General features: G+C 37.7%; 1 protein-coding gene across 3 annotated transcripts in view; it reads right to left on the bottom strand.

The window, feature by feature from the left end:
- Window positions 1-10730, bottom strand: part of LOC145965795 (uncharacterized) — a 407995-nt gene that overhangs the window by 196868 nt on the left and 200397 nt on the right. The gene's annotated exons all lie outside the window — the stretch shown is intronic.

Here is a 10730-nt window from a genome sequence, read left to right as displayed (position 1 = left end):
GTGATCCATTTTAACTTAGGCAGCCAAATAACTCGAAAAATAAGCAAGATAGAGAAAAATGTTTTAGACAAAAGTTGTATGGTTTCGAGGGGGCCATAAGATGGTATCATTGGTTTGACCTTGAAGGTCACGTGAAGGTCACTTCAATTTTTTTAAATGGAATACCCTATATATTTTTGTACATTCTTGTAGCTTATTTCGAGAGCTTTCCAAAACACTATAATTAAGTACCTTTCCGTTAAGTACTTTTTGAGTTATGATGCTTGAAATAATTTCTTAATTTTACATAAACCGTAAAATATCTTGTAAAATATTCATTTTTCGATTATCTTACCTTAATACTTTTATGTACAAAATAATGAGAGGAATCAATTGGTGTAAAGAAAACACATAGTTGTTTTTAAGAAAAAATATGGAATTGTTAATTGCAAATTACATATTTTTTCTTCGAAACAACTATGTGTTTTCTTTACACCAATTGATTCCTCTCATTATTTTGTACATAAAACTATTAAGGTAAGGTAATCGAAAAATGAATATTTTACAAGATATTTTACGGTTTATGTAAAATTAAGAAATTATTTCAAGCCTCATAACTCAAAAAGTACTTAACGAAAATGTACTTAATTATAGTGTTTTGGAAAGCTCTCGAGATGAGCTACAAGAATGTACAAAAATATATAGGATGTTCCATTTAAAAAAATTGAAGTGACCTTCACGTGACCTTCAAATGACTCTTCAAGGTCAAACCAATGATACCATCTTATGGCCCCCTCGAAACCATACAACTTTTGTCTAAAACATTTTTCTCTATCTTGCTTATTTTTCGAGTTATTTGGCTGCCTAAGTTAAAATGGGTCACCCTGTATACAGGGTGTTTCATTTTAATCCGACCAGTCGAATATCTCGAAAACCAAGCCCGGGAGAGAAAAATATTTCAGACAAAAGTTGTTTGGTTTCGAGGGGGCCATAAGATGGTGACAATGATTTGACCTTGAACAGTCATTTGAAGGTCACATAAAGGTCACCTTAAATTTCTTAAATGGAATACCCTATATATTTTTGCACATTCTTGTAGCTGACATCGAGAGCTTTCCAAAACACTATAATTAAGTACCTTTTCATTAAGTACTTTTTGAGTTATGAGGCTTGAAATAATTTCTTAATTCTACATAAACCGTAAAACATCTAGTAAAATATTCATTTTTCGATTATCTTACCTTAATACTTTTACGTACAAAATAATGAGAGGAATCAATTGGTGTAAAGAAAACACATAGTTGTTTTGAAGAAAAAATATGTAATTTGCAATTAACAATTCCATATTTTTTCTTAAAAACAACTATGTGTTTTTTTTACACCAATTGATTCCTCTCATTATTTTGTACATAAAAGTATTAAGATAAGATAATCGAAAAGTGAATATTTTACAAGATATTTTACGGTTTATGTAAAATAAAGAAATTATTTCAACCCTCATAACTCAAAAAGTACTTAACGAAAAGGTACTTAATGATAGTGTTTTGGAAAGCTCTCGAGATAAGTTTCCAAATGTCAAAAATATATAGGGTGTTCCATTTAAAAAAATTGAAGTGACCTTCACGTAACCTTCAAATGACTCGTCAAGGTCAAACCAATGATACCATCTTATGGCCCCCTCGAAACCAAACAACTTTTGTCTGAAATATTTTTCTCTCCCGGGCTTGGTTTTCGAGATATTCGACTGGTCGGATTAAAATGAAGCACCCTGTATATATATAATAGATTCCATTAAATCTATATTTTAATTTAAAAATATCGAGACCTTACCTTTTTTTGAAGATATCAAGAATCTTTAAATTTTAATACAATATAATTTTTTAGATCAGATCATAAAATTTCAAAAATATGATTTCCCTACATCACGTAATTTTTTAAAATCACATGATTTTATAAAATCATGTGATTTTTCAAATTACATGATTTTTTAAAATCAGGTACCGATTTGAAACATTTTGTTACGTTATTTATTTATGTCATTAATTACGTGATTTAATTATCTAATTTTGTGACGTGATTTCGTGATGTGATTTTTTTCAGTAGGGTCTCGCACGCGTTGTTCTCGCGCTATTATCGTTCTAAGTCTCGCGATATTATAGTTCTCTTTCGTATGCGTTCTCTTCGCGCTATCGTTCTCTCTCGCACACGTTGCTCTTGCAATATCGTTCTCTTTCGTACGCGTTGTTCGCGATATTATAGTTCTCTCTCTTTCATATGCTCGTCGCTATCACTCACTCACTTACCTTTGCGTCGTCCTTTTCCCACCTATGCAGCATCTTACAATGCGTCGTCCTTGTCCCACGTTGACGCCATCCTTGTCACACGTTGATGTCATCCTTGTCGCATGTTGATGCCATCCTTGCCGCACTGTCCTCTTCACACACGTAGCGCTATCCTTCTTCACACAACCGTCTTCTTTCCTTGAATCCCCCTTCTCCTCGCGGACCCCCTCGTCCATCGGTCGCGCCGCGGATCCCCCTTCCCCGCGCGTGACGTCATCCCCCTCCCCGCGCGTGACGTCAACCCCCTCTCGCGTGACGTCATCCCGCGTGACGTCATCCCCCTCGCAAGTGACGTCATCCCCCCGCAAGTGACGTCACCCCCCGCCGCGGTTCTCCCCTCGCACCTCACCCCCCCTCGGAAGACCTGAGTTAGAACTCTCCTTGTATACCTACTTACTTTTATGTACAAAATAATGAGAGGAATCAATTGGTGTAAAGAAAACACATAATTGTTTCGAAAGAAAAAATGTAATTTGCAATTGTTACGTGCAGATCCTTGAAAAGTCGGGCCATCTGGAAGGACGCAACCTACTTACCCGGTGACACACTTTTCGGGCGTGTGTACAGATCGGGTGTCGAGCGCACTGTCAGGGGCCTGGCACAGGTCAGTGACCAGAATGGTCCCTTTAACTCTGTGAGTGTTCTAGGCCGTTACGCTCGTCGGTCCCTTTTCGGTAAGAGAATCGAATCTCTTTTACTCGGGACGGGACCCTGTGCGATTTCGGACTTCAAGGAATGAGAACGGGTAGAAAAATAAATGAAGATTTTGTCATAAATTAGAATTTATTCATTAATTAATTATTTGAGAGATATGAAACATATTTACAGGGTTATATAAAACTTTTAAAAATACAAATATAATTGAAAATTTTATGTGTGTTGTATTGTATATGTGAGGGAATTTCCGCGGGTGTTACATAGGTTCGGAGGACGTCAGCCAGGATAAAAAGTGGGAAATCTGCTTTAAGTAATTAATCCTGGCTGGAGATTATTACAAATTTGTTTCTTTTTAATTTAAAATTTCCTATCTCTAAACATGTGTATTATAAAGCTAAAGGGGAGAGGACAAGGGGTCAAAGGTTGTCAAACTGGATGGTGGACGGAGGGAATTTCCTCCACAGGGCTTGAATAGGAACTCCTAATGGAAGGTGGGAGCCAGGGAGATACCAAGGAATTATAGCATCGGAAGGGGCAGTAGTTAGGTAGTGAAGAAACTCCTCGTGGTCCACTGGACCGGGACCTACGCGGAAAGATCCTTCGGGAATGGGGAAATCGAGGAGGGGAAACTGGGATAAGAAATAACTTAAGGGGTGAGGATGGGGAGGTTCAGGAGTTTTAGGGGTGTCAGGATGTTCCGACGGGGAATCGGGAGGGAAGTCGAAGTCGGGGGAATCTTCTTCAAGGTCGGGAAGATCTCTCGCGAAATCTCCCAGAGCCTCGCCGAATTCAGAAAACTCTGAGGAGGTGGAAGGGGAGGGAGGGTCTGAATCAAGGGTGATAACAGGTATAGGGGAAGGAGAGGGAGATCCTAAGGAGGGTGCGGGAGAAGGCGAAGGAGAGGGTTCGAAAACAAGAGTAGAGGGCGTAGTTGGGGAAGGAGAAAGTTCTGGTGGGGTCGGGGTAGGAGATCTGGGGGCTGAAGCAGACGACGGCGCGGGGCCCGGAACAGGTGTACCAGGGGAGGTCGAGGAATGCCCTGGGGACAAGATTGGAGAATAATTCGGGATAAGGGGTGAGGAAGAGGGGTTAGGAGGGTGTGTGCTAGTGTCGAGTTTATTACTGCTAACGGCCGCGTCAGAATTAATATTATTTAAGGTATCGCCATTAGTGGGTTTAGGTAACGATTGAGCCTGTCTCTCTCTCGATCGTCTGTTCAGCCGATTCCGCCACCGCAACGCTGCCCGCCGTTTATCGGAGCGAGGCACTAATAATAATTTGACGCTGAATATCTTACAGACTTGATGTTAGACTAGCTATTATTAATTCTATTACTGTTGTCATTGGGAAAAGATGGGTAAGACTTAGGCAAAATAATAACCCGTTCCGAAAGATTTTTACTCTTAAGTTTAAATTGATCGTACTAATAAAGAGATAGTTAAGTAATAAATAGAAGGGAAATGAATTGAATTAACATGATTCGGAAATGGTTTCAAATAAAGATTTGAAATTTAGGAGAAATTCGGATTAGGAATTGTTCGCGAATCGCATTGCGGAGATTCCCGGCGAACGAGGAATTGTTCGCGAATCGCCTTGCGGAGATTCCCGGCGAACGAGGATTGTTCGCGAATCGCCTTGCGGAGATTCCCGGCGAACGAAGGATTGTTCGCGAATCGCCTTGCGGAGATTCCCGGCAAACGAAGGATTGTTCGCGAATCGCCTTGCGGAGATTCCCGGCGAACGAAGGATTGTTCGCGAATCGCCTTGCGGAGATTCCCGGCGAACGAAGAATTGTTCGCGAATCGCCTTGCGGAGATTCCCGGCGAACGAGGGATTATGATGGGTGAATTAGAAAGGGGAGTGGGACAAGGAAAAATAAAATGATTATCGAATTATTGAAACTTATTTTCTCAAAGCTGGATGTCGAATATTTCTTTCATTTATCTATCGGTCTAGGATCATTCCCAATGACAATCAGTTACAAAGTTAACACGAGAGGGGGAAGATAATAAAATTAAATTAGACTTACTAATTATAGTGAGCGTTGAAAAGTGGTGAGAAGAATTTGGTCTGGCCGGAGGTGGAACCGCAGGTGGGTGGTTGATGATGAATGGAATGCTCGCTTGGTCCAACGTGTTCACCTCACTCACTTCACTTACTTATTGAAAATGATTCGTGAAATTTAGCAGAGAGAGTGGGTTCACTGATAGATACTGAACTTCGAAATTTAGAAAAATACTCTTGTACTGCACTGAAGAGTTGGCTTAATATTTTCTAAAGATGAACTGAATATCCGCGCCTTCGGCTCTCGAGTTTTAAGGTTTTTACTCCTCCTCCCTTCTGGATGGTGGGGAATCTCTTTAGACGAAGAAAATAATTTTTATTACTCCCTTCCTAAGGTCAAGGAGCTTGATTTTTAGAAGGAGAGGGGTCTCTTAAGATTTTAATTGGTTAAGCCCTTTGGCTCGAGACTTAGCTCCATCCAGTAGAGAGTGGGAGTGAGCTGATTATCTTATCGCTTGATGATTTGGCGATTCGGGGAACGCTTGAAGATGGCCTGTCGAACGAGCGCACGTGCACTATCAATTTCGGAAGGTTTGTCTTACGTTTATTATTTGTCACTCTCCCGAGGACCAGCGGATCTTTGTTTTAATAATCCCTGAGATAGAGCGGTTTCAAGAGTAAACTATACGAATGAATACCGCTGTTGGAATTTCTTATAACAATTTCGCGTCTCTTAATTCAAGGGTTTATCTAGTGTTCCGTTAGCGCTATCTCGACTGGCCATTCTCTGAATTAGATTTGTTAAAGTTTAATGGCGATACCCGCGGGTTAGGTTGCGTTCTTCTAAGTGCTATCTTTATTCCTAAGAAGAATCGCTTTGCATTCCGAATGCAAGTCGATCCTTGATTTCTTTCTTCCACGAAATCGTTTCGAGGAAAGAAAAGAATCGTGGAGTCCACCGGACGTAACACCCCCCGCCTTAGACAAATGTTGGGGATACACGACATTTGCAAATAATAGGAATATTAGATTCTTTTCTTTCTGAGAAACGGAAAAAAGAAATTTATACGCATTATTATTATATACTTAAAGTAATATATGTAAGAGTATAGTATAAGTGTGTTATAAATTTTAAAGAAGGAGGAAAGAAAAGGCGACCTCCATAACCCCTTTTATTCTTTCGTCCTTCTTGCACAGGATTTTTTTTTATTGTTTTTTTTTTTAAATATAATATAATTAAATATAAGGGCGACTTAACATAAGAAAAATATAAGGATAGTTTAATAAAAATAATTGATAATTGATATTTTAACGCAGTTATATAGTCGCGTGAAAGAGAAGACTGGAGCGGAGAAAGGATAGTAAGGACAAGTGAGAGATATGGACATTTTGTCTTTGTCAGAGTCGATACCAGATGTGCGTATGAGAGAAAGACAAGGCTCCTTCTTTGTCTTTTGATCTTACTCTTCTCTCCTTAAGGGAAAGACTGCTATTCCCCACCCTCGATTCAGGTTAGCCTCGTCGGTCTTCCAAAATGTTTCAATACATATTCCACATTCGTTTGCAGGTCTGATTCTCATCATGGTTTGATTGCATTGCGTGCAATTTCTTAGAGGTTCAGCAAAATCTCTATGAATTAGCATGTGTGGCAACACCATTATGTACTTACGTCGGTGGCTTTCTGGCACTATAAGGTAGCAGTGAGTGCAAATTCTTTGATGGTTTGTGAGGTGTTGGAAGATGTAGTTTTCTGATTGCCTGACACACCTGAGTTCCAATAGGTAATCTGGTGTTCCGGAATAGTCTTGTGGTCTTGTTCCGCTGGTAGATCTATGAATTTCTTCTCCATGCGTGTCGGGGTTCCAGGAAAGCCATTGTCTTTCTGCCATTTTACGCTGCAGTTGATAGTTAATTATTCGAGAATTAACTGTAAATGCTTGGAATGTGAAATTATATATAAATCTTATATTCTTGTTTTTTGATTATATTTCTAGTATTCTTTTTTCTTTTTGTTATTATAAAATAAATTTTATTTATTTATTTTTTTTTATATTTTATATATATATATATATATATATATATATATATATATATATATACAGGGTGAGCCATTTTAATTAACGCACGCAATTATTTCGGAAACAAAGCATTTCAGAGAAAAATGTTTCAGACAAAAGTTTTATGGTTTCGAGGGGGCCATAAGATGGTATCATTGGTTTGACACTGAAGAGTCATTTGAAGGTCAGGTGAAGGTCACTTCAATTTTTTTAAATGGAACACCCTATATATTTTTGCACACTCTTGTAGCTTATCTCGAGAGCTTTCCAAAACACTATAATAAAGTATTTTTTCATCAAGTACTTTTCGAGTTATAAGGCTTGAAATAATTTCTTAATTTTACATAAACCATAAAATATCTAGTAAAATATTCATTTTTCGATTATCTTACCTTAATACTTTTATGTACAAAATAATGAGAGGAATCGATTGGCGTAAAGAAAACACATAATTGTTTCGAAAAAAAAAATGTAATTGTTAATTGCAAATTACATTCTTTTTTTATACATAAGCTATAAGCATATGCAATAAAAAATAGGTGGTTCCATTTAAGAAATTAAAGGTGTCCTTGACCTCACCTTAACGATGCCATCCAAGGTCAAACCAATGACACCATCTTATGTTCCCCTCAAAACCATACAATTTTTGACGAAAACGTTTTTCTCTAAAATGCTTAGTTTTTGAAAGAAAAGGGGTGTACGGGTAGTCTAGGACACCCTGTATATATATATATATATTTTTTTTATACCATCATTTTCTTTTTGTTGAGGAAAAGGAGAAAATAATATAGAGACAAACAAGGGCATGTGGTTATGGTCAGAGAGTCAGGATTTGTTGGTAAGAGTGCGAGGGGGAAAAAAAAGGGGGAAAAGGCTTCTCTTTTCACTGTTATGTTTCTTCCCATCAGGCGAAGACAGGCGCTCCCCATCCTTCGCTAAGATATGCTTTATCGGTGTTCAAGTATTTTTCGATGCATCCTCTGCACTCTTCAGCTTGTCTAATTTTTATTATTATCTTATAGCATTGTGTGCATCTGGTTTGATTTTCTACTGACGCTCTGTGTACTAGATTATGTGGTGCTACTATAGCGTATTCTTGCTGATAGTCTTCCGGAACTTTAAAGAAACATGAACTGCAGATTTTATAGCAGTCTGAAATACGTTGATAAATTTCGCCTTCGAGTGAAACAATACATCGAAGTTCAAACAGGTAGCTGTAGGTTTCAAGGTGATCGCTTGGTTTTACGCCGTCGATCAGTTCATCGTCTTCTTCCTGATTTTCAACGGATAAGTAATGATATCCCGGCATTTCTACGCTGTAAGCGATTGTCAAGTGTTCAAGGGTGACTCTTGTTGTATATATATAAAAGAAATTAGAATAAATAGCGTTTGCGCTATATAGTTGTTATCCTACATGTTTTACTTATTGTATATATATTTTGTATATATTCATTATATATATATTTTTATTATTATTATATTTTTAAAAAAATTTTTTATTTATTTATTTATTTATTTTTTTTTACACTGCAGGGGAAACATGTTCCATAATGTTCTTGCTGTGACGAGCTATTCCTAATTTAATTAGTGCTTCCTTAAAATCGTATGACGCATCGAAATTTATAGATTGTAGTCGAAGATTAACTAAAGCAGCTCCTTTCCAAAGAGATTGTACTATGTTTATCCATCCTTTATTACCCTCAGCGACTATGCGAGCAAGATTTTTATTAACTTCTAGCCAGGTGGGAGTGGGGGGGTCTTCTGATCCTGTGTGAGCTAAAGCACAAGCGATGGCACGCCATGGTAATTTTCTGAACTCATCATCAAGTTCGTACAGTTCATTGTGAGCCAGACATATTTTCCGGCCAATGTCCTTTAGGAAGATTTCGGCTGCTCCTATTATTCTGCTGACTCTGGTTATTATACCTCTATGCCAGAGCTTGTTGTGCATTACGCTGACGACTTGATCTTCTTGTATATTTGTCATGAGTTTCTTATTAGCGGCCATTTTAATTTGTAATCTATTTTGCAGTTTTTCGTAGGCTTTTTCATCATTTCGGAGTTGTACCCAAAAGAGTAACGGCGATTCCACGCATACAACTCTTACTTCTTGATGCCCTGAGCGTAAATGTGTGGTGTCGATGGATTCGATTTCCATTTTCTATAAAGAGCGATAATGTCGATGGTATTATCGAAAAGGTACTTTGTCCAGTGTTCTATTAAAAGATGGAAATCGTGTGATTATTTCTATTGCTATTATTATTATTACTATTGCTATTAGTATCATTATTATTATCATTATTACCATTATTATCTTAACTAACATTTTGTTAAGGAATATAATATATATATGTGTTTATAAATTTAGAGCAGTACAATGTACAAATTATAAGGAAATAGCGTGTAAGTACAATGAGGGAGAGGGGGAAGGAAGAGAAGAAGAAAAATAAATTTGCTGATCCAATACTTAATGTAAGTGTATTGCGTAAATTTTCTTACATAGATTAGTTCTTTAGAGGTATGCATTTTTTTTTTTTTTTTTAACTGGATTAATGTAATACGCTAATATTCTACGGTGTTAGTGTATATTACCTTATGAATTAATGTAAGAGATGTGTGTTATGGTACTAGATATATATATATATATATATGTGTATATACTAAATATATATAACTAAATAGTCTTAATGTACTTATACGTAATAATAACATGAGTGATATAATATTTAAAATATGTATATGTCAATATATATATATGGTGGAGATATACTAATGATATAAATGTAGTTAGATTTTCTAAAACCCCTTTTTTGTTATTATATATCTTTACTTCATATTTTTTTATTATTTTTTTTATTGTTAATTTTTTTTTTTTATATTGCGGGGAATACATCTCTTGTTATTTTAGTACTTAATTCTACGTGCCCTAGCTTAATTAACATATCTCTAAAGTTGTAGTTTCCTCCATTATGTTCGCCCTGTATCGTCAGCTTGACGAGGGCTGCTCCCCTTCCTAAAGGAAGTACAATGTTGATCCAGCCGGTGTGACCGTCGTCTAAGAGCCGGCAAAGTTCTCGGGTTTTCTCTGGCCATATCGTCGAGTTATCGGGTGATCCTGTGTAGGCGAGTCCACACGCAAAGGCTTGCCAAGGTAGGTCTCGAAATCTATCTTCCATGTGATAGGTTTCGTGCATTGGTCGCCAGGTTGACCAACCGTGGTCGCCTAGACGTACTCTGACCATTCCCGACGCCTGGCTGATTTTCTCTATCCATCTTCGCCGCTACCCGTTACCCTCTTTGACTACGACGTCCATTTCCAACTTCATGTCTTCCGGGAAACAAATCAGGAACTTGCTCCGTCTTGACATACGGAGGGCAAGTTCTTCTTCCAACTCCTGAAGGTCCTGGTCACCGTTTCTCAACCGGACCCAAAATAATAGGGGAGACACGACCCGGAGGATAAAAACCTCCAGCCGAGATCGTGTAAGGCTTCCCGTGTCAATGGCTGCTGGTTCCATTTTTCTATAAAAGAGGTTAATTTGTCTTATCATTTGCGACTTTGCCGCCGATTATCTATTTGAGTTTTATGGAAGATAACGTTGACAGAAGGCTGAAGAGAAGGGATAGAGGTTTGTAGCGGAATGCTTAAACCTTCATTCCCTGAGTTGTAGAGTATAGGTAGAGTTCTCTT

The sequence above is a fragment of the Camponotus vicinus genome, unplaced genomic scaffold (assembly GCF_025532165.1).
Source record: "Camponotus vicinus isolate PSW18456_S1 unplaced genomic scaffold, iyCamVici1.0 SCAF_14, whole genome shotgun sequence".
NCBI classification, from domain to species: Eukaryota; Metazoa; Arthropoda; class Insecta; order Hymenoptera; family Formicidae; genus Camponotus; species Camponotus vicinus.
This window is presented reverse-complemented; position numbering and strand designations above follow the sequence as displayed.